The sequence below is a fragment of the Lucilia cuprina genome, chromosome 3 (genome assembly GCF_022045245.1).
Source record: "Lucilia cuprina isolate Lc7/37 chromosome 3, ASM2204524v1, whole genome shotgun sequence".
NCBI classification, from domain to species: Eukaryota; Metazoa; Arthropoda; class Insecta; order Diptera; family Calliphoridae; genus Lucilia; species Lucilia cuprina.
This window is the reverse complement of record NC_060951.1, coordinates 23,290,060-23,316,253: the sequence shown is the minus strand read 5'-3', so window position 1 is coordinate 23,316,253 and position 26,194 is coordinate 23,290,060. Positions and strand designations below refer to the sequence as shown.

The following is a 26,194-nucleotide window of genomic DNA, read 5'->3' as shown; positions in this document are numbered from 1 at the left end:
TAGTCTAGTCTATAGTCTAGTCTATAGTCTAGTCTATAGTCTAGTCTATAGTCTAGTCTATAGTCTAGTCTATAGTCTAGTCTTTAGTCTAGTCTATAGTCTAGTCTTCAGTCTAGTCTACTTTTTGCATAATTTTCCTGTGGTAATACTCAAAAATTTGCTATAGAACGATAAATAATTTGCGAAAATTAACTCTTCAACTGTTTGGAGTTTCCACTGCATATAAATTCTACAAATCCAAAAACTTTCGTAAATGGGCGTACGGCAAGTTGTAAGAAATTAAGAAATGTTTCTATTACAAATAAATAAACAGAAAAAACGTTAAACATACATTTTAGTGTTTGTAATTGTTGGTCATAAAACTAGATTATTTTAAAACAAAACTTTTGAAATGTCTGTTGAATACAATCAAAAGCATTTTAGAAGGTTTCCCAAACACTTTTGACACCTTTTATGACAAATTTATGTTGAATGTTGTTGTATAATAACAACACTAAAATACGGACCAAAGATCTGTACAAGCAGATATTTAAAAGTGTAGAATGGCTGGGTCCTCCCATTATGGCGGCAATATTTTGTTTGAAAAATATTTTATTACAAAAAAATGATCTGATTTATTGTCATACGTACGTACATACTTCGTACATGTGTTTTAATGTTTTTCGATTCGAAAATTCTTGTTGCTTTGGAAAGTGGGCGTTCATTTTCGTATTCCACAATTTTTAAGTCGGTGCTTAGTAGTATTTTGGTGGGAAATTGTCAGGTTTAAGCTTAAGGCGTATTTTTAGCTGGATTAAGCTAAAGTTAAAGTAAAAGCTGAATTGAACTTAGTGGTTATTAATTTTTTATTGTGAGAATATGCTAAAAAATATAAATTAATGTTTTAATTTATATCACGTTTTTAGTACTCATTACAGGTAAAGAATTGACCGGCACATTTATTTTTTATATTCATAGTTAATAGAAACAGCTTTAAATTCCCACCAAAACTAGATGCCATTAAATACACATTTTTGTTGTTTTGTCACTTTATTATTTCTTTAATCAAAGTAATTACTCTTTCATTAGTTAAAAGTCAAAATTTTTAGTTAAAGAGAAAGAACGATTATTTTTAAGTTTTTGTAGTTTTGAATATTGTCTGCCATTTTTAATTCGAGCACTTTTCCCTTAAGAAAAGAGATAGTAATTGTGATACGTCTCCGAAATCCACCAGGCATTTGGAGCGTTCAATGTCAATAAAGTCAGATATATAGTATTGTACAAGTATAAGTTATCCCGATCGATCGTCCATGCTGTCCATTTAAGCATGATTGCCGTCCATCTACCTTGGTACTTTTTTAATAAAAGTGAATTAACAATTCAATTTGTATAGATCTCAATAGATTTTCTTTTCTAAATTATATTAAATCTTATTTAAGTAAGGTTGTGTTGAAAGAAGAATTATATCAGGCTATAGGGCCTGGTGTACATATTTCATGATTAAGCTAGTAAGAAGTTATAGTCGGGCGAGGCCGATCATATAATACCCTACACCTGTATACGAATAAAATGTGATTTAGTTTTCATAATAAAGCATTTAAGTTGAATTGTAGCTTGTCTCAGATATACTAAAGCCATTTATTGTTTAATAAAAATGTGGATATTTAAGTAAAATTTCGATGGGGCTTTTTACAGGGGCTAGGGTGAAATGAGAGCCTATAATTATAAAGTTTATGAGGATCATCAAGGCTAGTATAGAACTTGGTTTTGCAGCTTTTTGTCGAGGGTGGTATAGGACCAATATTATTGTGCATTACAAACATCAGCACAAACCCAATATACCCTCCCCAATAAAGTGGTGCAAGGTAAAAAAGTTTAAAAATCATGTCTTTTAACTCAGTTTTTTTTTGGATTTCAAAGATATTTGCCCCCAGTACCAATGAAGTCAAGCAATTCACCATTCTCTCTGTAGAGGGAGGTTTGCGGCCACATTTGTATGATAGTGGCCGCAAACCTTTGTGTCAACTAAGATCACGTAACATCATACCAAACTCGGAGGGACTAATAAAATCCGAAGACTTTTCTTCTTGTTACCTTTCACACATAAAGTATATTAAAACCAATCAACATATTCCGTGATAATACGGAATTCAGCCATTGGTATCTAGGGCTCTGATATATTACAATTTCCGGGGTTTCATTGAGTACCTCCAGACCTGTTATGTATCCCAGTATAGAGTCATTTTAGTATAACTAAACTATGTGAAATGTATTAAATCAAATGGTTTAGCGAAGCCTTACTTTCTGACTTTTATTGGATTCTGCGACATGAAGAAGTTAACAAGGATCAATCTCAAAAACATCCCAAACATATCAAATCTGATGGTTTAACTCCCAAAGTATTGAGTAGTATTATAAAGTACTTCTACTTCCACCAGGGAATCACAACGAGACCATAATTTTTTGGTTTAGCTGTTCAATTGTCTTTTGTACCTAAAAATATAGCCATCCGTGAAACAACAGATTCTCACAGGAGATTTTTGGATCACGATCTCATGTCTGCTACCAATATCTTACTGATAATTGCTCATGTTCAAAACATACTGATAGAGTGTCATGGTCTTTCTTGTTCTTGGGTTCTCACTGAGTCATATCTAGGCTGAAAAACTCACTGCATAACAAGTGATTTCTTCAAATGTAATCGTTACAAAAACGCAAAATATAGTGCTAAAGGCTAAACTATTGATTACTTTAATTGATCTTGCTTAAAAAATAACGGGGTTTCTGTTAATATCATTGTAAATTTATGATGATTTGTAATTCAAGTATTACTCTGTTACAACAGACCTGATATTACAATAAACACTTGTTTATAAAAAAGTAGTATCAACATAATATACTAACCCAATAATAAATAGATTATACATACATATATCATCATACTTATTAAATATCAATTTTTTAACACCATTGTTAATGAAAATTAAAAAAAAAACTGTTAAATACTGTTTATGGAATTGATTTGCAACCACATCATTTCACTTTCGAATTTTGAAGTTAATAATTTCACTTTTATCTTCAAATGCAACAAATAGTATTTATCTATGTTTTTTTATGATTATTTTCCTCAACATCACAACCATGAAAAAAGAAAAACGGTAAAATCAATTCAAATCTACTTTCAAAACTCAATCAATGGCCACAAAAAATAGATTTATAGTTAGTGGCTCAAAAACTAATAATAACACTTTAAACAAAAACACAATGTATTTATTTAACAAAAAGAAAATTTTTTAAATTACAACTATTTAACAAAAACAACAACTACAACAATCTCCAATGGCCAACATTGAAAGGCGTTACAATTATGTTTTTTTTTTCTTACGGATTTAACCAGTTTCTTTTCCCTCCACAATAAAAAACTATTTATGTGTAACAAAATCGTAAAATAATCATTTTACTCATATGAATTAATAATGTTGAATAGTTTAGTAGTTAATAAAAAAATAAACAACAAAAAAAAATAATTATAAACGTTCGTTTTTTGCACTTGAAACTAGAAAAATAAAATCCAAAATATTTTCACTTTCATTGGAGGAGTTTTACAACTATATATGGTCATGATTTTAACAGTTATTTTTTTTATTTTTTTAATAGATATATAAAGACATTTGTTTGTTATTATTTCGATTTATAGTTTTGCAAACAATGGTAAATTTGTTAAATTATTTAGATACAAATTCATAAATAAATACATTGAAACAATCAAGCTTTAATTATTTTATTAACTTTCTTTGTTATGAATCACTGAATATTTGTAAGAAACAAACGCCAACTATGTTTCTAAAACGTAAAATTGAAGTTTTGACATAATTATTATGACATTTAATTGTATAAATGAAAGCAGTTATGAGTGATTACACTGAAAAAATAATGTGTATAAATTAACTGTGACGCCTAAACCGAAACATGTATAAGATACTGTAGTAGTATTTTTCATCCGCATAGAAGAAATTAAAAATTTAAGAATTTATTTATTAATTTGTACGATGCATAGTAATCGAAATAAATGATCTGGCATCATTGTGTTAATTTTGGTGTCACGCCCTTTATTTTGAACAAACTAATTCAAAATTATGAGCAGCTTACGCTAGCGGCAAGCGTTGACAGCGAAGACGTCTTCAATAACGTGCATTCCAATACTGTAATGCAATTCCTAGGCCAGTTTCATGTCAACCGGATGCTCCGTAACTAGATCAACTAAATGCTAAGGAATCAATGGATAAGCTGCGGGATGTGCAATATAACTATCATGAAAAAGGTATTTTACGGTTTACTACAGGATGGAAATTTTGTCACATTTACTCTGAGTTACAAAGGTTGATGGCTTCCTAGGGACCCTTCACGAGATAGTTCGTAGAACTGTTGGCTATGCAGACTATGTCGTAATACTTCTAAGTGAAAAGGATTTAAATTACTTGTGTAGAAGAGCTGAGGAGGCTCTGAATACGGCCTTTAGCTGGCCTCAACCGAGAAGCCTCAATGTTAACCCGGCGAAGACGGCAATCTGTTTTGCACAAAAAAGACAAAAATGTCGATGTAAACCTGCTTCTTGAGCAGGAAGATACCGGTGCCAAACAAAATAAAGTACTAAGGTGTAATCCTTGACCGCAAATTAAAATGGCGACACCAGATAAAGGATAGGATCAAGAAGGCACAACGGTGCTGGAGAATATGTAGAAAAACTATATGCATGAAATAAAGTCTTAGTCGTGCTATGACAAATTGGCTTTTACATCAATTATTTGGTGGACAAAAAATTTAATATCAAACTACTATAGGGAGTTCAGCGTTGATGCTGCTTTGGTATAAGTAGTTCCATGTTTATTACTTTAACTAAGGAATCGTTGCTAGATACTTTTTATTGAAACATACATATGAGACGGCACTTACAGCCGAACATCTCATTACTTTAATCAAACTCACCAAAAGCGTTCACAAAAGTACGTCACAAAAGTATTCTAAATACATTGCAAGGGTATATCATCGGATCAATCATCTTGCCTGATCGCATACTAGATACAGAATATGTCGAAAACTTTGAAACTGACTACCTAGGTGACCGACCATTTTAACATGGACTTGTCCTACGAGGAAGTCAATCGTCACTCTACCCCCTACAAAGAGACAGTAAATAGACGATTACCTCCGCTGTCGCTTACAAATGGACACTAAAGTGACGACTGTCTTTCGGAAGTACAAAAAAAACAACTTTTAAGAGTATAATCCCTAGGTTACTTGAGGACAGTAAAAAGACGTCTGTTTCCGCTCCCGCTTACAAAGAGGACACTAAAGTGACGGCTGTCTTCATTCTCGATTACAAAGGGTACATTCGTGACTATCATCCAGGTGGTTAACGATTAGTGGAAAGTATTGTTTTTTTCGTATGCATTGAGTCTTTGTCGAACTGCTGGGATATAGAGCATGTGGAGGGGATATTGCAACTCTGTAGCACTTTATTTCCCATTCAGATATTAGTCAAAGGCAGATGCAAATGTCTTGTAAGTGATGTTATTCCGAAAATAACATTCCTTACTAACATCTGAACATGGAAAAATAATGGCGTGGGTGTATTTCTTCTGTCACGCCTACTACTTTAAGTTTACCTTTTTTATTTAAATGGCGTTAAATGGAAATTAAATTACTCATACATAATTATGGGACACAATTCAGATCCCGCTTATTTATTGTGTATTTAGACCATGATGTTATGGCACAATGGAGACAAATAGTTCATAAAAGGGGTGTACAAACAAACAAGTTTAATATAACCTTGAAAAGGGCAGCAAGTACCCATGACAAGCTAGTTTGATATATATATGTATGTATAAAATTGTGATAGACATTAGACCACTTAAAGCTAGCAAAGTTCTATTATAATCTAAATTTTTATATTTTAAAAAGCCAACAAAAATGCAAGTATGTATGTCATATATTCAACATAATTTCTGTTTGAAAATTTTTCTAAAATCAAAAATCTATTTCATTAGTATGAAAATTTTACATAATTTAAAAATTATTTATCACAAAATCATAGATTTTTTTGTAAAGACAAGCGAAAAAAAACATGTCTTCTTCATTGACCACAAATGGCACAAAACCGAGATTCTTGTAGATGGTCACTTGTACTAAATAATCATATTCCTGATCATCGTAATGTCATGTTGTTGTCTTCATATATCTAAAAAAAGTTGTTTTCTTTTTTTCTATTAATTCTATTTAAAAGATGTTTTAAGCCCCATAATCTTTAATTGGAAATTATGGCATTAATGAACAGTTAATTTTCATTTTAGTCTTCAATTCTCTACTATTCTATGGACTGTTTTTGAAATTTTCTCTTAAACTTGGTAATTATTTATGTTTTTTTTTTTTGGAATTTTTTTTTTTTCTTCTTTCTCTATATTTAACAAGAAAGAATTGTAAAATAATTAACACAAAAACACACATTCATCATAAAGAGAAATAAAAAATAATGAAATAAATAAAAAATATATAGAAAAAAATTATTTAGTATGAATTTGCACTTGTATCTAATAAATAGAATTAGAACCATTTTTCTTCGTAAAGAAAAAAAATCTGATTATACTACTTATATTAAACATGAAGGTAATGAAGATCATATTCATCATGATGTATGGTCGGTTGTTCTTTTTTATTTTTGCAGAATAAATCCAGAATTTATGTTGGTTGTAGGAAATGAAAATAAAAGATATTTCATATTGCATGTTTGAGTGGAAAATATTTCGAAAATGTGTTTAAAACCTAAAAACTTCACATTAAACAAATTTCGCATATATCTATACACGAAAAATTAAAACCTGTTTTAGACTTTTTATAATTTATTTTTACATAAATATTTGTGTAAAGAATTTGGAATAAAATATATCATGAATAACTTTAATAAGAAAATGTTAATTAACCTTTTTTAAAACCACGCAAAAACATATAGAAAATACCATAGGAGCTTCGCTACCTTAATTGAAGTTAAAATGAAGCAAAATGTAGATTCAGAAGTTCAAAAAAAGTACTATTCAATCTTTGTTTAATATGGAAGATGAAAAAATTGCAAGACATGATTACTTGTAAAAAAAAATCGTTACTACTTTTGTCGTAAAGTTTACGAAAGTTTCGTGTAATATACGAAATATTATTTTAGCAAACTCTTTTCTTATTTTACAAATATGTGAAAATCGTTTATAATATATATATTTCGTAAGTTTAAATTAACTTATAAATTAATAAAACAACAACATTATAATTTTCGTATCAAAAAAAAATCGTAGAATATAAATAGTGGGCGTGGCATTTTCTTGTCTCAAAATTGTAAAACATAGTTATTATTGAATAGTGGGCTTATAGCTTTTCATAAAAAAGTTATTAAATATTTTAAAATATTTAGGGTAAAACCACAATAAATATTCTTAATTTTTTTCTTGGTTCGGATACCTAGATATGTTGGCTTTAGTTTTGTTCCTTTCAATCTTTCCTATGTCATACTCATGTTCATATTTTTTAACTTTTAGGCACTGACCAAAAACGGCGATACCGCCCCATCCATGGGGTAAATGCGCCAAGGGGATGGGGCAGATTTGTCATTAGTAAAATAAAAGAAAAAATTACAAAAATAAAAACTTATTTTGCTGTTTTACACTTTAATTCATTGGAACATTACAAAACTTAACAAAAAAAAATTAAAACAAATTATTACTGATTTTTTCTATATTTTAACCAAATTTTGTTCCACATCACAAGCATTACATATATTTGGCGCATGTGCCCCACGGGCAGTTTTGGGGTTTAGTTTTTTCGGGCTTCAAATTATATTATCGAATCTTATTGTTCACTATTATTGACGTTCTAATACTGACCAATATATTTTTTCTATCACAAAAACTAAAAAAGTTAGCACAAAAAGTTCACACAGTGAAATATTTTCACAGCCCTTTGAAAAACAATTAATCATGTCCTCCTATCATACGTAAAGTTAATGTTTAAAATTTTCAGAGATGATAGATAATCGATAAACGATAACAAAATTTGATAATGCGATAAAATCGATTACTCGGTTTTCAAGATATTCGCATTGACAGATGTGCCCCTATGGCGCTTGATCCCACTTCGACCCTAATTGTTGAATAACCCAACAGTTGGGAAAACCCAACAGTATTCAACAGTAAATAATATTTAAACAAAAATAGGCGGAATATAAAGTGGATGTGAAGTTTCACCTTAAATGTAACTTTTTTATTGTAAAAAATGTTGTTTAAATAATGCAAAAATTGATGACTTTACGAAACTTGCTATTCTACTGAGTAAGATTAATTTTGACCACAAAATTTACTTTTTCAACATACTTAACTATCACATACCATCTGAATTACCTAGAAGGGGTCATGTAATGACATACAAACAATATATTATCTAAGCGCTTACTTTTAAGCTTTGACATATTGTTTTTGAACTTTGTTTTTAAAACAAACAAAAAAAACTATTTCTCAGAAATAAAACTACTTACTTAACTATCTATTTGCAGACAATCGTAATAAATGCTTTCATAACTCCTTATTTATAAGAGATTATCTTGCTTCCAATATCATGTTAAAATGATCCCCACCAAGGCCAAGGTTTCTATTTTCTATTAGCAATTCTAACTAAATTATGACCAATAAAAATATAAAAAAAAATCTTTATACTTCCGGTTGTTTATTATAATTTCTAAAGCCGAAAGCAAAAGTTTAAACTAAATTTTTGAGAAGTTGAAAAAAACATACAAACATACACACCTCCATTCTTGACATACATAAATTTTAATTTAATAAGACATACATACAGTTTAAACTTAAACACACTGATAACTGTTTCAGCATTAGTTAGTAAAAGTTAAAATAAACAATTCCAAGATTAAGCACATTAAAATATTTGTTAAAAGAAGCAACTTTTACTTTTTAACAATTTTTTCTTAATTCATTTCAAATGTGACAAAAAAAATTCTTCTATGATTTAAATGATTTTTTATTTAACAGTTATTAAAGCAGCAACTCATTTAAATCAAAAACTTGCAACAACAATAAAGTCTTCATATAAATTTCTATGTCAAATAGTAAAAATTAAAACACATAATAATCACAATCTCAACTCGAACATTTTTGTATCTACATAATGTGTGTTTATTTCTCTGTTTCTATTTACCATTCATGCCACAATCAACAGAACAACAGATGCTCTACTGCTCCATTGAAGATAAAAAGTCGGGCGTACACAAGTTGTCACGTTTGTTTTGCCATCTTCAACATTTAAAGCCAAATACAAGTTGTCATACAATTCCACATACACATACAAATACATTCATATTTACATACATTCATACGTACATTCATTCATTCATTCATTAAACAAAACTTACAAGTTGTTTTGTATAATCAAGTCGTTGTTGAAATGAATGTAAAACCGTTAACTGTTTTAAATTATAATCAAAGATTAAAATTGTAAAACAAAACACATATAAAACCACAATTAAAAAAAATATAAAACTCACAGAAATTGTGAGGTGAGATTTGAAATCATGTAACAAAAACACACTTCTATGTAGAATGTAAAAACATTTTAAACAATTTGAGAAGAATATCCGTATAATTATTTTGATATGCAAATATTAGTGTGTCAAAGATGCAAATATTTGTGTGTCAAAGATGTGTTTTATAATGATCTAAAAACTCAAAATTATAATAATACCCTGATACCCTACATATCATTGAATAAAACACAAGAAACGCTTGAATCATCAATGACAAAACACTAGGATCCTGTACCCGATATTTTATACTCAATACAATTTATTGCAAAAAAAGAAAATATAATTTTGATAAATCAAAACCCACTTACTAATGTATCTGAGTTCTTAGACTTTTCGAATCTGCATTTGGCGCTTCTAGAGTATAATTAATAATATGAGTGAGAGTAGTTCATGATGTTTGTCATTCCGTAACACATTGTAACACATAGGATAATTGATCATAGACCCACAAAAGAACATATATTCTGGGTCTTTATTAAATTGTAAGACGATCTAGCCATGTCCGTCCGTCTGTCACGATAGAGTACGAAAGGAATGAGCTAGCAGTTTAAAAGTTTGCACAAATATTGAAAATGGGCAATATCGGTTCACGTTTTTGTATAACCCCCTTACAAGTGGCCTCCCGAAAAACAGCTTTAACAGCCATAACTGTTTTAAAAAAGCGTGAATATAACAATGAAATTCGACAGAAATAAGTTTTATATGAGCCAAATTCTCTCTACCAAATTTTATGAGCATCGATCTATAATTGACCCTGCATGTCATATATGGTCCCCTATAAATGACTTTAACGCCCATTGCTGGCTTAATCCGAGAATTCCACCGCCATCACGCCATCAATGTAAATGATAGACACTAGAAGCGCACGATTGCATAAAATATTTCGGGAACTTTGAAACGCTGATCATAGATTGAATATGTTGATCATGTCATATAATGGTTCTATAAGGATGGCTCTAAACCGGAAGACGAATACACCTAAAGTTCTACATGGAAAACCCAGAATTAGAAATATACCGCCGTCTAACTAATCACAACATTAGCTTTCAGATAACGGAATAAATAAATTTTATTAAAATCAATATGGCACCAGTAGGAGTTATCATATATATTTATCGGCAACCAGAGATCAATTAGCGTGATATTATGTGATAGGATAAAGAAAACAGGGGTATGTTTTGATTCATATGGGTAATAGGCCATTCGGTTATAATCGGTAACAAATCAGCGAATATACTTACTAAAAATAGAAGGGAACTCGAGGATGATTCAGAACCAATCGACTCAACAGGTGCTTACAAAATCCCATAAAGACACTTAAAATAAGGACAGTAAGTAGTATATACTTAAATACGAGCAAAACTATACAAATTGGACTCTCAGATACAGACAAATGTAGATTATGTGACACAACAGTGAAACTAGAAAGCATATTCTTTGTCATTGCCAGCCTTTTGATAGATCAAAAAGTCTTGCAACCAATATTGTTCCCTATATACGAACACTGATGAAATTCTTAGGAATATCGTTTAGGAACATCGGAAAAAAACTATCCATAATAACATTCGATAAAAAGCAGCGTATAAAAGGTCCGAGAGATAGTGACATAGATGTAAATATTTCATAGGATTTGATTATAATTTGATACATCATTTTATGAACCTAACCTAAGATGGGTTAGGTTCATAGATGTAGAACTATCCTTTGCAAAAGCTTACTCTGGACAATTAGGGTACAAAAATGGACCACAATCTACAGCTTCAGTTATCTTCTGAAAATTAATATAATTAAGAAAAAACAAATGTTATACAAATTCTGTGAAAATATCTGAAGAATAGGTCTTTATTTTAGATATTTCAAGGAAATCATAACACTTTTTTTACATTATTCACTTTGAACGCACTAGTCTACTATAGGATGCCAAAGAAAAACTTAAGAAAAATAAAAGTTCTAGAGAAAATCATTCATTCATTATATGTACATCCATATTCATAGCAACTGTGCATGTATTGACAATCGGAAACAATGCTTTAGATACAAGAATTCATCATCAACTCAATCTCAACCTGTATATCTTTGTCTTTGAGATTTGTGTTTTTTTTTTACAATTTTTATTTTAAATAATGTGAATGTATCTTTAACCTACTAAACTTAACCTTAAACAAAGAAAAAACACACACACATACATACATACATGCATACAGCTAAAATATGAACTACAATATTCATTTTTAATTTTCATTCTCATCTCATCTAAACTTGTTTTCATTCGAAATGATTGATGTTTAAATTTCTTTTTATTTGTCTTCAAACAAAACATTTTAGTACTTTGACAGAATATTATTGTGAGAACGAATGGTTGAATATCTTGTACGTTACTAATTCAAATTTTGAAATGGAATAAAAAAAACAGAATCGCATTTTACTTTCTAGTTTTTCTTCAATAATTCTTTCAGCAATTGATTGACTTGACTGTTTGAAGGAGCTTGAAAAAATATTGTTTTTTTTTTTTTCTTTTTGCAAAGTTAGTTTATTGAACATTTATAATGTTGGCTTTTAAAGGGCACATTATGAACAAAAAAAGTTAATTGTTTTTTTTTTCGCTCAAATCAATAAATTTAAGAAATTAAATGCTTGTTAAGTTTATGGCTCCCAGACAAATTTGCAAGTAATTGCTTGTGATTTAGTGGATATTTGTCAATAGCGAATCGTGAGAAATCAAGAAATTTAAGGTAGATAGTTAATTTTACATCAATTGTTAAATTGCGAGGATCATTTAAATTCAAAAATTTAAAAAAAATTACATCGAACCTTTCAGCTTCCATGACAAATATAAGGAAAATTTTTAAATCAGTAAAAGTTATACTTACCACTTAAAAAACAAGAAACGGTAAAGATAGGGAGTATGAAGCGACTTAAATGACTCCAAAGTTAATTATTTTGTTTTTTAACCGGAACTAATGAAATAAATTCTCCACAATTAAGCGGCGACCAATATTGTCAATTTGTTTGCAACTAAAATTAAAAAATATAAAAAATAAAAATCAATAAGATACAAAATAAAAAATTAAATTCTATTAAAATTTAAAAAATAAGTATTAAAGGCAAAATGCCTTATTAACTTAGAAACTCTTTATTATTAAAATATATAAATAATATATTTCTAAAAAAAATCTAGGTCTTAAATAATTACACTCTCAAAGCATGTGAATGCAACATTAATAAACCAAACATTACAGAATTTTTGTATTTTTTTTCTTGGCCAGACGCCAAATTGTTCAAAATGTGTAAATTTTAAAAATAAATAATAATAGCAAGTAGAATGAAAAGTAACGCTAAACTAACAAAAACAAAATAAATATTTAACGTAGAAAACAGCAACAATTTTATTTTGATGTGTTTAAAAATGAGTCAAAATATTACCCAGCAAACATTGGAATACAATTTAATTAATTGCGTCTGTTCTTTACATTTCCTTTAGATAGTTAAATTAAAACAAATATTTATTATATTTAGAGTCTCCTCAGCTCTTCTACACTAGTAATTTAGATAATTTTCCCTTAGAAGTATTACATTTTTTTCAAAGCACGCAGATCTTTAACCTTTCTCGTTAAGGGTCCTTAGGATGTTATTAAACGTGATAACCCAAAGCAAAGGTCACAAAATGTCACCCTATGGTAGATCGCGTAATAAATTTTTCCTTATAGTTATATCGTTTATATAACATACAAGTGGTCTAAGGATTAGATGACAATGCATACCGCCAGTACATACAGTTTACTATCGCAGGACAACTTCTTTAAATGCGGTTTCCATTAATTATTCCTTCACATAATTATGCTGCGTATGTTTGAGTTCTTTGTCTGATACACTGCTTCCATACTATTGATTAATTGTTAAAAGGTTTAGAGCAGGACCATAGTGTGGATCTGCTTGATTTCCCTGGTTTGCGTATATATCAATATATAATTATTCAGTGAAAATCTGTGACAGATGTAGGTACAGAAACCAGTCCCTTTCTTTATCTGCAAAAGTGGCCCTGCAGGTTTAAATGATGAAAAGCTCTTGACTTGACATATTTAGTATAAATGAACTCACAACAAGTTAGGTGTAGGTGTCTGATAACGATTTATACCTTAAGCCGTGAGCATTAAGGATTGAGCTATAAGTGACCATTATATACCTTAGTGAAACTGATATTAAAACTTATTAAAACTTTTTATGAATAAAAGTTTTTATTGAATAAAAATAGTCGCTTTTGGACGAAGGTCTTGAGACCAATAAGTCATCGCAATCTGGTTCTTTACAAAATAAATATTTCTTTTCTCGAAAGATATAAAAGTTTCTTCTTTAAATATGGAGAATGAAATAACATAACGAAAGAGAACTCACGTTGAACCTATATATTCTTTTCCATCTATACATCTTAAGATAATTTCCTTTTGTGTTAGTGTGTGTGATATTATAATCGAGAATTCTAATTTCCCAAATAGACGGAATTTTGTATTTACCTTATGTAGAAGGTCTATTTAGAGCAAAGAATATGCTAGTTTATAGTTAAACCAATAGATCGGCTAATAAACTGTGTTTGGACAATAGATAGGATTTTTATTCCCTACACAGCTATAGTGGGTATTATGCGTTTGCAGGCTGTACACTACAACGAGTATAGCTTTGCTTGGATCCAATAGGGTCCCAGATGGGCAATGTTTGGAAAGAAAACAAGATACGGAAAGATAAAAAAGTGATAGAGACAGCAAAGATAATATTTAAGGATTGAAGAATAAACTGAATGGATAAATATGGTATTCGAAGCTTATAGAGAAGTGAAGAGAACATAGTGTGTAATAAATTCACTCCCATTTCCACAATTTTAAAAATGCGAGAATACGTTCAGGTCTATAGATCAGAAAAGTATGTCGACCCTATTGCCTGATAACTAATCGATTCAAGGGCCAGGCAATTACACAGAAGATGAGTAATTGTTTCCTCTTCTTTCTCATTTTGACAGCTTCTACAGAAGTTATTGTGTGGAAGTCCAATGCGTCTTGTATGGTTTCCGAACTTGGAATGACCTGTAAGAACTGATAACAGAGTTCATAGAAGAGTTTTGCTTAGCCCTAATGTGTAGAATGAGGATCCATATAGGGCCATAGCATCTTAGCAATCGAGCAAGTATGTTCTCGAGACCGAATAGAAGTTGTACGCTTATTGTTTTGTTATATGTTCTAATAAATCAACAAAAGTCAACAAAATTTGGTTTTATAAAAGTCTAAAATAACCGACAATTTTCGTAATGATTGGGTCTCATTTGACCCTCATTTTGGTAAAATTACAGTTCGTACCTAGTCCCCATATTAGACCCGCTTACTAAGTTTATCATATACTATAATATAGTGGGGTAGTCCGAGAATCATTTCTTAATTATTTAATTTTCAATATTCAATGTTTAAAGCTTGGAACTTTTTCCATTAAAATTATTAATTTTACAAAGATATAAAATCTAACAGATATAAACAACTATTATTTTATTAATTTATGAAATCTTATAAAATGAAAAAAATATTATAAAAATAATGGCAAATGTGAGAGTTGCACTTTTATCATCCAGTTATTAACAAGTTTTTACATTTATGTTTTTATTTTGTCTACCATATAATTATAGATACATATGTATGACTGACTGACTTAATATCTGACTGTATATGTTTAGTTATAAGTATAATAAAGATATTCCTAATCTAAATCATTATCGTAACACTTGCAATTTATGTTTATTGGGTAAAAAAAATATAAACACAAACTCTGCAACTGAAGTGAGGAGGCAAGCAGCAACTACTTAAATAAGTAAAACACATTGTTGAGGTTTATTTTGTTTTGTTGTTTTACATTTGATGGGGAAAAATTGATAATTAGCTAAAAGAGCACAAAAATCAACACAGCAACTAAAGCAACAACGAGCTGCAAACACTACGAACAACAAACGAACAAACGTTTTTAATATAAAATATAGATCAGTAGATCAATGGCATGAAGCAAAAACAAACGACTGTTTATTAAGCCAACAAAAAAAAAAAAGAAAAAAAAAACAAAAACAAACGATAAAAATTTCACAAAAGCAACATGAAGCAGAAACTTATAAAGACAGACGAGAGTAGATAGATAGATAGAAATGTATATTCAACCACTTTACCACCGTTTACAGCTCAAATGCGGCATACAAATGTATTTTCTTTAAAACGTTGTTTTACTTCTTTTCTTTCATTTTTTTCCAATAAATATGATGAATGGCATAAAAACATGATCGTATTTTTACTCACACACGAACGAAACAAGTGTATTCGTTTTGAGTTTTTTTCTTTTTCAGTTTTATTAACATGCAACAAACATCTACTGTATTGATCTATTGTTGCAACTGCATTATCGTTTTGTGTGAGTGAGTGTGTCTGTTGCCATAAAATTTTTACGGAGAAAAATGGTAGCATATATAATCAAAAATGAAAATAATTTTATGTGTGGATGGATGGATGGCTGTAAAAAAGTACATACTCGTGCGAGTTTTTTTCTTTTCATTCTTTTGGAATGTTCATTCCTATGATCATATAAATATATGCACTAGACAGATCAGAGAATCATATTTACACTTACACAAATAATGACAGACAGACACACTTATTCACTGCTGATCGCGTATACGAAATCTACTCATACGTAAAGCTGCGCGTGCTCAACAAGTCAACAAGATATGTAAAATGCAATAAAACTAAAACTCAAATAAATAATAAAACTGTAGTATCTGAGAATGAAGTATGCTGATGGAAAATGTAGTAAATTGGAAAAAAATATGAAAAAAAGGAACAAAATAAAAATAAAACATTTTCATAGACGGTAAATAAATATGTGAATAGTAGTACTTACTACTGGTAAAGTAGAGGTTTGTTTTTTAAACTTAAGATAAAAATCAAATTTTTGTAACTGGGGGAGTGTGAAATGTATAAAGATATATATGCCAATTGCAATTACGTGTTATGAGAATTTTATATTTCTATGAAATTTTATGTTTTTATGAGAACGTATAGAGTTCTGATACATCTGTGCTCAAGAGTAGATTCATAGATATAAAACTTATTTCATTTAATTACACAAATTATTTCATTTAAATAAGTTTTTAAATGCTATACAGGATCTGCAGCAATAACGAAAATGAATGGATATTATCCAATACCAAATTATCATGTCGATAATTCTATAAGGATGCTAAGGCAGCCCCTTAAACTTCTATTCTTAATAGCGTTAAATATAAATAATTTCGTTTAAATGAATCCATGTAGCGGGCTTGGGATCTAATGATTACATACACAGAAAACAATTTATGCTTAAAATATATGAAAATTGTCGTACATTGTACGAGTGATTCGTTGTTTCACAGCATGAAATATTTTAGGAAAATATGGTAAAATTTTGCAAAATATTTATTTATGCAATTATTTTTGAAATTTTTAAAATATCATAGGTCAATAAATTTCTAACCAATAGACCAAAGTATGCCATTCTAAAGGACACGGTTCTTCTGAATCCAAATCTGGCCTTAAATTCTCCATCACAACTAGTATTTGATATATCGAAATTTTTGGGCTTTTTTTGAGATTTTATAACTGCAAGAAGACAACTTTATTCATGAAGTCCATTCTGTCAGCTTTAAAATAAAGGCTTAATATCTGGCATATATTCTTTCTTTTTAAAAATATCTTTCTATAAAAATACATTAACAAATTTTTAAATTAAATTATTTTTAATTTTTCCGTTTATTTCGCTTTTATCTATTTTAAATGGTTGTAGTTGTTGAGATATCATCCATTGAATTGAACCTTTTAACGGTTATTGTACAACATTTTACAAATAAAATTCTCTTGGCGCTGTTATAACGTCTCAAAATGAGTTAAAAATGGCATTTTCTCAAATTTCGGAACACAATATCTCAAATACCAGATGAGATAAAAAAAACTAACTTAGTTTTAGCGTTTCAACTCATTTGTATTTGTTTTCTTTTATATTACGCACTTTCGTAAAATTAGAGAAGAGTTTGCTTAAGTAATAATTCGTATAGTAAACGAATTTTTCGTAAATATTAAGATTTAGATTATGTAATTTTTGTATCTAATTTATATAGATGGTGTACTCTTAACATGAAGTAACCTAATTTTATGGAAAGGACTTGCAGTTTGTCCTCTACAAAAAATTAGATAACTCCGTGTTAAGAGTACATCGCAAAGGATTAGTCCAATATATGAAGTAAAACATATTTTATTTAATGTTGCGTTGAGTCCATAAACGGATTTTTTACATTACTATCTCTTAAACATTAGCATATGTACGACAACTCTCGCTATCGACATCAAAATTTTATACACGTCCTTTGTCTGTCTGATGCAGAGATACAAGCCGAAACGGTTCAAATCAGCGGCCGACGGTAATATTTTTCAAGCCGCACCGTCTTCTTTCGGCTCAAAAGCTAAGCCGGCTTAAGCGTAGCCGCTGATAAAAATTGGAATCACACATGTATTTCGGAAAATAAATTCACCAATTTGAACTGAGTTGCCACTATTTTAAATTATTATTGCAAATTGGAAAGTGTTGCCACACAATATTATGCTAATATTAAAATTGTGAAAACTACTATAAATGTTCATTTTTCTGTAGAAAAAACTTATATATAGACAGGTTTCTATATAACAGACTATTATACAGAGATTTTTCAATATAATAAACGCTTATAAGGTCAATTTCTGAAGAAAAGGTTAAATTGAGCCGACAATTTAACCGCCGCCGATATTTTCTATAATAAGCCGCCGCCGCCGATCATTTTACATCGGCTTATATCTCTGGTCTGATGCTTTAGCGCTACTCAGTAACAGGAACACATGTACTGGCCTAGGAGTAAACCCAAGCAAGCAAAACTGGCAACATCCATTATAGAGTCAAAAAGGTGACGTTTACCTACTACGCCTGGTGATGTAGATCAGATTTAGAAACTAAAGAGGTCAACATCCGTTGGAATTACAAGTGTTCTAAGAACTAGGAATTCAAAAGCTCTGAATACTATATCTGCTCATCTGGAAGAGATGGAGATTAAAAACATATACCCACCGAACAGATTGTTCGAAAATAAACTGTGGTGTTTTGATTCTGGTTCTTTCTATGAAGACGCTAATTATGCATATATCACCATCTTTGTGATAATGTTAGCCTGCAAGCTACTACATGACCTTAATATTCGCGGATATATATGCATTTTTTGCCGAAAATATGCGGCTCTTCTCTCACTTAACTCTTATATTAACACTTTCCTATTCCTATTAGTAAGACAATGCAGGAAGGATCTGTCATAAGTGGGTTGCTTGATAGAACGAGCTTGATAGAACGGAGTTTGCTCTTGAAATGTCCAACGTAGTTTGCGTAGCAACTCCGCTAGGTTTTATCAATATAAGTACCCTCAGAATCTTTCTTCAAAAGTCTGAAAATAGGTGAAATAACATTCACATATGTTAGGAGGCAAAGTTAAGAGGCAAAAACACATTATAAAACCTAGTAGTCGGAATATATCGAGGATGACAGCAGTAATAACGGGACACTGGTTGCTAGTCGGCTTGGACTCCATCCGGGCATTTACTTCATATCAAACCTTGGATTTAAGCTTAATAATGTCCTGAAATTTCTCGCCGCTACAGCCTGGTCTGGTCAAAACAGAGTTTCTTCGACTCTAATTGCCAATTCGCGTGTAGTGAACTACCATGTTAAACAAATCTATTAAGATAATTGAAACCAACAATACTTGGAAGTGTCGGAATCAAATAACCAATGTATACAAACGATTAAGTTGCCCAGAATTCCCCACCACTTTGCGTTTTCGAGATATTGTGTTCGAAATTTTTAGAATTCATAACAGCGGAAAGATATTTTTATTTATAAAATCTGAAAATCCAAATTAGTCGAATAAAATGCTGCCTTTTAATGTGTGAATGTATCAAGTTTTAGGTTAAGATATCTCGAATCAGTATGGTTTTAAAACTTTTGTTTTAAAGTCGATAATTTGAGTTTTCAGATGACATAATAGATTTTATAAATAAAAGTGTCTTTACGTTTTTATAACGTTCTTAATATGACCAAAAACACGGTATGTTTTAAATTTTTGGCACACGATATCTCAATAACTTTAGAACAGCTCAATTCTCAAACATATATTGCTTTGTATAATAATAAAATTACGATATCTTTTTTACGCCAATGTAGGCATTTATCTTCATGTTTAAAAAATTTTAGCTCCATATCAAAAAATTCATCTGTGTTATTAAAGTCCTAAGAACTGTTTACGAAAGTCGCAAATTTACACCTGATTAACATGAAAAATCCATAAAATTAAAAATGTTAAATATTTTAACCACAAAATAAAAGAAATACCACAAAAAACAACAACAACTTATCAAAGGAAATGAAAAACCAAAGTAAAGAAATTTAACTTTGTCGCTAAAATAACAAAATATTTTAATTGTAAAAGAAGTGGTTAAAGAAAAGTTGTGGCATAAACCACAACAACAAACAGCAACGACAGCAAACCCGCCACCATCAACAGAGCGCACCACTTAAAATACTTTGACAACAACATTATTCATATGTAAACGAATGTGTTTACTGTAAAGGTATTCACACAAACACACACACACTTTGTCTGTCTGTCCATCGGTTTGTACAAGACCGTGTGGTATCTAGAGAAAATCTTAACTTGTTTAGCTCATACGTTTTTCTTACATATTTTTAACTGTATGTCTGTGAATGAGTATAAGCTGGTCATGTGACCCTGCAGGTCGATAGGGGACTAGGAATAGACTTTTGTTGCACAATTTACTCTATTGCAAATACTTGATATAATTTCTATATTAGGGGCACTAATTGGTGATTTAATAATGTGTTGACTCATAGGTATACATTGGCTCCCTATCATATAACCGGGTTATTGTGTATATTCATTTTCATTTAAGCAGGTGTGTTATTAAAAATCAAAAATTCATACAAAATTCTCTCTGAGTATGTGAAAATATTTTTTTTTAATTTTTCATTATTTTAATGTTTACATTGTTAACGGCTTATGTTGGTGTTACCCGAAAAAGCATCTAAAATATTTCTAGTTTTTTTTCATTATTTGCTTTTAGAACGCCGTTACGCAAGTTTCGTTAGACAAGAATTTCAAGATAAAAGCAGAATCTTGAAAATTAGAAAGCATGACATTTACTCCATAAATGATGATTCCAATTGAAGGGGTTCTAATTTGATAAAGAAAACATTAATGTTCTTTTTTTTCGTTAATTAAATTTAATAAAAAGCTTAAATATTTATTTAACTAACAACGAGAGAATAACAAGAAGTTAACACGCTTTGGTGAAAATTTCTTTCCAGTTAATTTTTCATTTCAGTTGAGTTTAAATGAAAATATAAAGTGTGCGTAAATAAATAAGAAATTATGTAAATGAAAATTTCCTTTTAGGCTTTTCTGACAGCCATGTAATGAATATTTTATTATTTTTTTTTTTAAATAAGATGAATTGCAATTTGTTTAACACCTTGTTTTACATAAATGTTATTAAAAGTAAGCAACAGGTGCCAATCTGATTTCATTAAAGAATATTCTTGATACAAAAAAATAAAAAAAAATATTGAATTAAAAAAAAAACAAAAGATAATTTGATTTAAATATCTTAAAAGATCACTTTTACTTCTTTTTTTCTCAAACACTAAAACTTAAGCTTTAATGTCTTTAAATAGAAATTAAAAGATTATAATTCATTTCAGATTTTTCCAATCAATTAGTTTTTAAAACTTCCTTTCATTTGTCTTTTATTAAAAAAACAAAAACATTCAATAATAGTTTTATATGAATGAAAGAAAACTTCATTGATCTCATTTAAGTGAAAACAAAGTTCGTTTCCTAAGTCTAAAGATTTCAAACACACCACACAACAACAACTAATACAATGACAATTTTATATTCTTTTCTAAAGTTCGTTTTCTAAGTTTTAGGTTTTCAGTGTGAGCAGTCAAATGAGAGCGAAAACAAAACCAACAACAACTTTCATTGATCTCAATTTAATAGTGCTGCATGTTTCTTAAGTCTTTCTTCATTTTTTATTACGACAATAAAAACTAAGACATGTTTATGTCTTAAGTCTTTTCTTATTAAAATGTTATTCTCTATGCAAAATAGATTTTCTCTTAAAAATGTCGACAAATAGAAAATGTTTATTTCTTTTATATAAAAACTATAAAATAAATTTATAATGTTTGTCAATTTTATTTTATTACAGATTAAATGAATTTACTAGCTCAGAAAGATTAAAATAAATTTATAATGTTTGTCAATTTTATTTTATTACAGATTACATCAATTTACTAGCTCAGAAAGATTAATATATTGGTAAAAAATTGTGGGTTGAGATTGAGTATAAAACCGAGGAAATTTTAATTAAATTATAAATCTAAAGTAAGAGCACATTAAATAATTATATTGAACAGCAAAGGATTCTATCAGAATGCATTATTATTAAGAATTCAATAGAGCACCCTAACGATAAATGAACTAGAAACTAGAATACGAACAATTTGATTAAAATACATTCATAAAACAAAGTTTAAGAACATCGGATGATGTCCAAAAAGCTCTTTAAAAGGGTTTTTCACTATCATTTCCCAGTAAAGAAGCGCACAACAAGCTCGATGGTTACCCACTTTGGACTTTTCAAATCAGAATACCAAAGGAAAAAGCTGCAATTGCGCATGGAAAAGGATCCACTGGCATTGTTTTCAATCTGCGATTTTTTTTAAATTGTCATTAACTCCCCAGATACTGTTAACTAATATGATTGATACACATTTTTTGGAAAAAGTGGAACGCAACTGACCCACTCGCTGGATATCCAAAAAGCTTTAGCGATTTTGACCGTTTTAGACCTTTATAGGGATTCGTAAGACCAGACTTTTTAAAGACATAATAACTATACACTACATGATTGGATACATGACAGCCCACACGTTATAGTTTCAGAAGAAGTTTTTGGATAAAGATAAAGAAGAATTCGTAAGATCAAACTTCTTGTAGCCACAATAACTATACTTTACAGAATTAGAATAATTTTCTGAAGAATTTTTTTAGACAAAGATGTAGAAGAATCCCTACAACACCTTCTGGCCGATTATAACGTTCTTAGAGAGCGCAAACTAAGTCATTTGATATGGGATACTGAAAAATGGTGATCTCTAAAGAAATCTATACAATAATGCGAAAGTAATTATGACTAAGTGAGTTGGATTGGCTGGACGGTTCAATTTACAGAAATATTATTAGATCCTGATATGTTTTAGAACATATCGCTTGGCGGAAATTGGCCGCATATAGATGATAGTAGTCTAGCGAAACTTCTGAGGGTCTCTTGATCAAAACTGAAAGTCAGAAATATATTTCATAACCTAATAACATAAGTTTTACTGGGACATGTAAACTCTTCAACTTGGTATTATTGGAATCTTGGAAGTGAACGGTACCCTATTCTGCTGGGACTATAAACGGCTAATATTCAAATGTATCCTTGGCCTTTGCTTGGAATAATTTAACATTGGGTCCAACTAGAGAATAACATAAAATACCAACGCTTGTGAGTAAGATCAAGTCCTCATATAATATATTTGTGTTTCGGTCAACCATGTACGTGGTTGTAATGTTTTTGAATCTCGCAGGTAAAAATGGTCAAATAACTCTAGTACTTGAGCTATCACAGTCGTGTAAGAAAAGTCTGTGATGGCACGATGGTATATTTTCTTGTGATTGAAAATGTACCATCGTGAAGTAAGGAAACGTAAAACCCTTCAACATCGTAGCGGAAGTCCATGACCTAGTTCACACGAGGAAACTTTTTTGGGAAACTTTTGATTTTTGTGTGTGTGAGAGAAAGAGAAAGAAATATCAACCACCACTTTCTCTCACACACAAAATCAAAAGTTTCTCAACAAAAGTTTCCCAATGTGAACCAGGTCCATGCAATCACGGAATCTGTACAAATTTATAGGATTCAATATCAAAACCAAGCTATTGGGAGGTAATAATATAGTTAATATTAAAATGGAAAGGGTGTTTGAGGAAGTAAATTTGACGGATACAAAACCATTCGATGCGTTTCTAGAGATCAACTTACAACAAGTAAACGGTGGGTGGAACCACGTCTTACGGAGTAGCCCTAACTAGAAAATGGCGAGAAGCACCCAACAGAACGAATAAGTCCTATGTTAATATGTATTCTAAGTGGGCACAGAAGTTTACAACTATAAAAACTGGAAAGAGCAACTACTTTCTCATCCTTAAAATATAGGGATTAGGAAATTCTAGGTCCAGAAAAAGGATTTTCTGAACACTGGATGAAGTATAATATGACAAATAATAAATTTTAAAAGAAAAAGACGTTAAATTTTAAAAACCTAAATTTTACAGAAAATCGAAAAGTTTTGATCATATAATCAACCGCAATCAAATTTAATGATATTTAAATTATCTTAACAAAAGTATCAAGCAAATTGCATGATATTATTATTTCTAATGATAACTATATTGTTGAAATTTAAACTTGAACTTGGTTAATCGTAATACCACAAATCAAAGTTAATTTAAAATTGTTAACACACTTACACAGTTAAACAATTTCAATTAATTTAAGCAAAAAACAAGAGAAAAAAACTTAAATATAATATAAATGTTAAATGAATAAATTTCATATATATAACCATAACAATATTCCAATTATTCCATTAACAATGTTGTTAATTCATGTTTATTTTACATTTTCATTTTGTTGCTTTCTTTAAAATAAAAAAAAACTCTTTTTGATTTTCGCACCTTATTAACACAATTTTCAATCTCCCAGTTGAGTTGAATTGAATGGAGTCGGAATTGGAGCTGATACTGCAATTTGTTTTTTTTTATATTTTTCTTCTTCTTCGGTAGATAACGAGCAGAGGGATTTTTTAATGTTAAATTGTAACGTTTAAATTATATATTCTTTTGCTTTAGGTTTTTTGTGTTTAAATATTTTTTTATGATTATTTCTTTTGAATGTTGCCGCGTATTTATTTCAATAAAACACTGTGAATGTGTATGAAAGAAACAATTTGAGGAGCCAAAACAATTTTACACACTCACAATTTCTTTAAACACGATATGAAACACTTCTTTTTTTTGTTATTTTTGTAGAACTTTTATGTTGTTGTTTTTTCGTAGCTGGTCTTGTACTTGAGCAATTTTAGCACAAATTCGTTTTTCTTCAGATATTTTTTTTTTTTTGTAAATTTTCAACACATTTTTTTAAAGTGCCTGTCGGTCAGAATCAGAGCAGATTCAAAAACTCATACACAAACACTCACAAAATTTAAACGTAAAACGAAACAAAAGACCAACAAGTTAAAAAAACAAGAAGAACTGAACTGAACGGTACAAAAAAAGCACTTGTTTTTCACTTTATGAATCGTCGTAACAGGGCGAAAAAACAACAGAACTTGAGACACACTTTGATCTCGGCTCGTTCGTAGGTACAAATAAATACAGACAGTAAACGAGAAACAGAACAAACCAAAAAAAAAAGAAAATAAAACGTTAAATATTGTTTATCTTGTGGATTTTAGCCAACCGCACAGACGTGTTAACTGAACAAACGACGAAGACAAAATACGCGTATGAAAACGCGATACTTTCTTTGGCCTCGTATTTGTCTAACTGTTGGTCATATTGCCAGCCATCCACATCTGCCTGCTTCTTACGGTTGCTGCTGGAGGTAGTAGTGCTGCTAGATTACTTCGAGTAATGCTAATGTTGGCGTTTTTTTAATACATTTTAAATTGTTTTGGAGAGACGCTTTTGTTGTTCTTGAACTTTCTAATCATTAATAACGGTTTTGATTGCCTAAGGTCAACTTAACTTTTGTTTACAAAACTATTACAGATATATTGTAAAATAATTTGTTATTCACAAATTCAAATGTTACTATTTTGTATGTTAATCTTAACACAATGGACATGTTGTTATATTAATTGTTGTTTATATACGGTATGAGTTCCGCTACCCTCAGATTCCATGCCTTCCACTGATAGTGTAAAGATGTGAAATTCTTTACGTAAAAACCTGCAGCGTTGGCAGTACAAAGGGACGGGGTACATCTAATCTCAGATCATTGCTGCCCCGTCCTGATGCAAACAACATAATTTCCGTTTATAACCCCGAGATGCAAAAAAAAAAAATAATTTCTGTTTATAACCACGCAGATGATCACCTATATCGGTTGACCGAAACACGAATTCATCAAATAAGCCGAGGACTTCTTTTTACTCACAAAGAAACACACTGTTCTGAACAGAGTAAACACTTAACATAACTGGACAAGAACATTTTATGACATCATTCTTATAAAATGCCTTTCATTCATAATCACTCAACCCAAACACTCCTTATTCATTCGACACACTCTTAGGGATCAACTTCCGACACTGTCACTC

General features: G+C 30.0%; 1 protein-coding gene across 1 annotated transcript in view; it reads right to left on the bottom strand.

Annotated features, from left to right (window-relative positions):
- Window positions 1–25,404, bottom strand: part of LOC111679993 — a 68,620-nt gene extending 43,216 nt beyond the window's left edge. The window contains exons 1-2 of the mRNA XM_046945380.1: window positions 24,546–25,404; window positions 12,484–12,628 (exon numbers count right to left, since the gene is read on the bottom strand). The gene's annotated coding sequence lies outside the window, so the exon portion shown is untranslated. The remainder of the gene's footprint in view (window positions 1–12,483; window positions 12,629–24,545) is intronic.
- Between the last annotated feature and the right edge of the window lie 790 nt (window positions 25,405–26,194).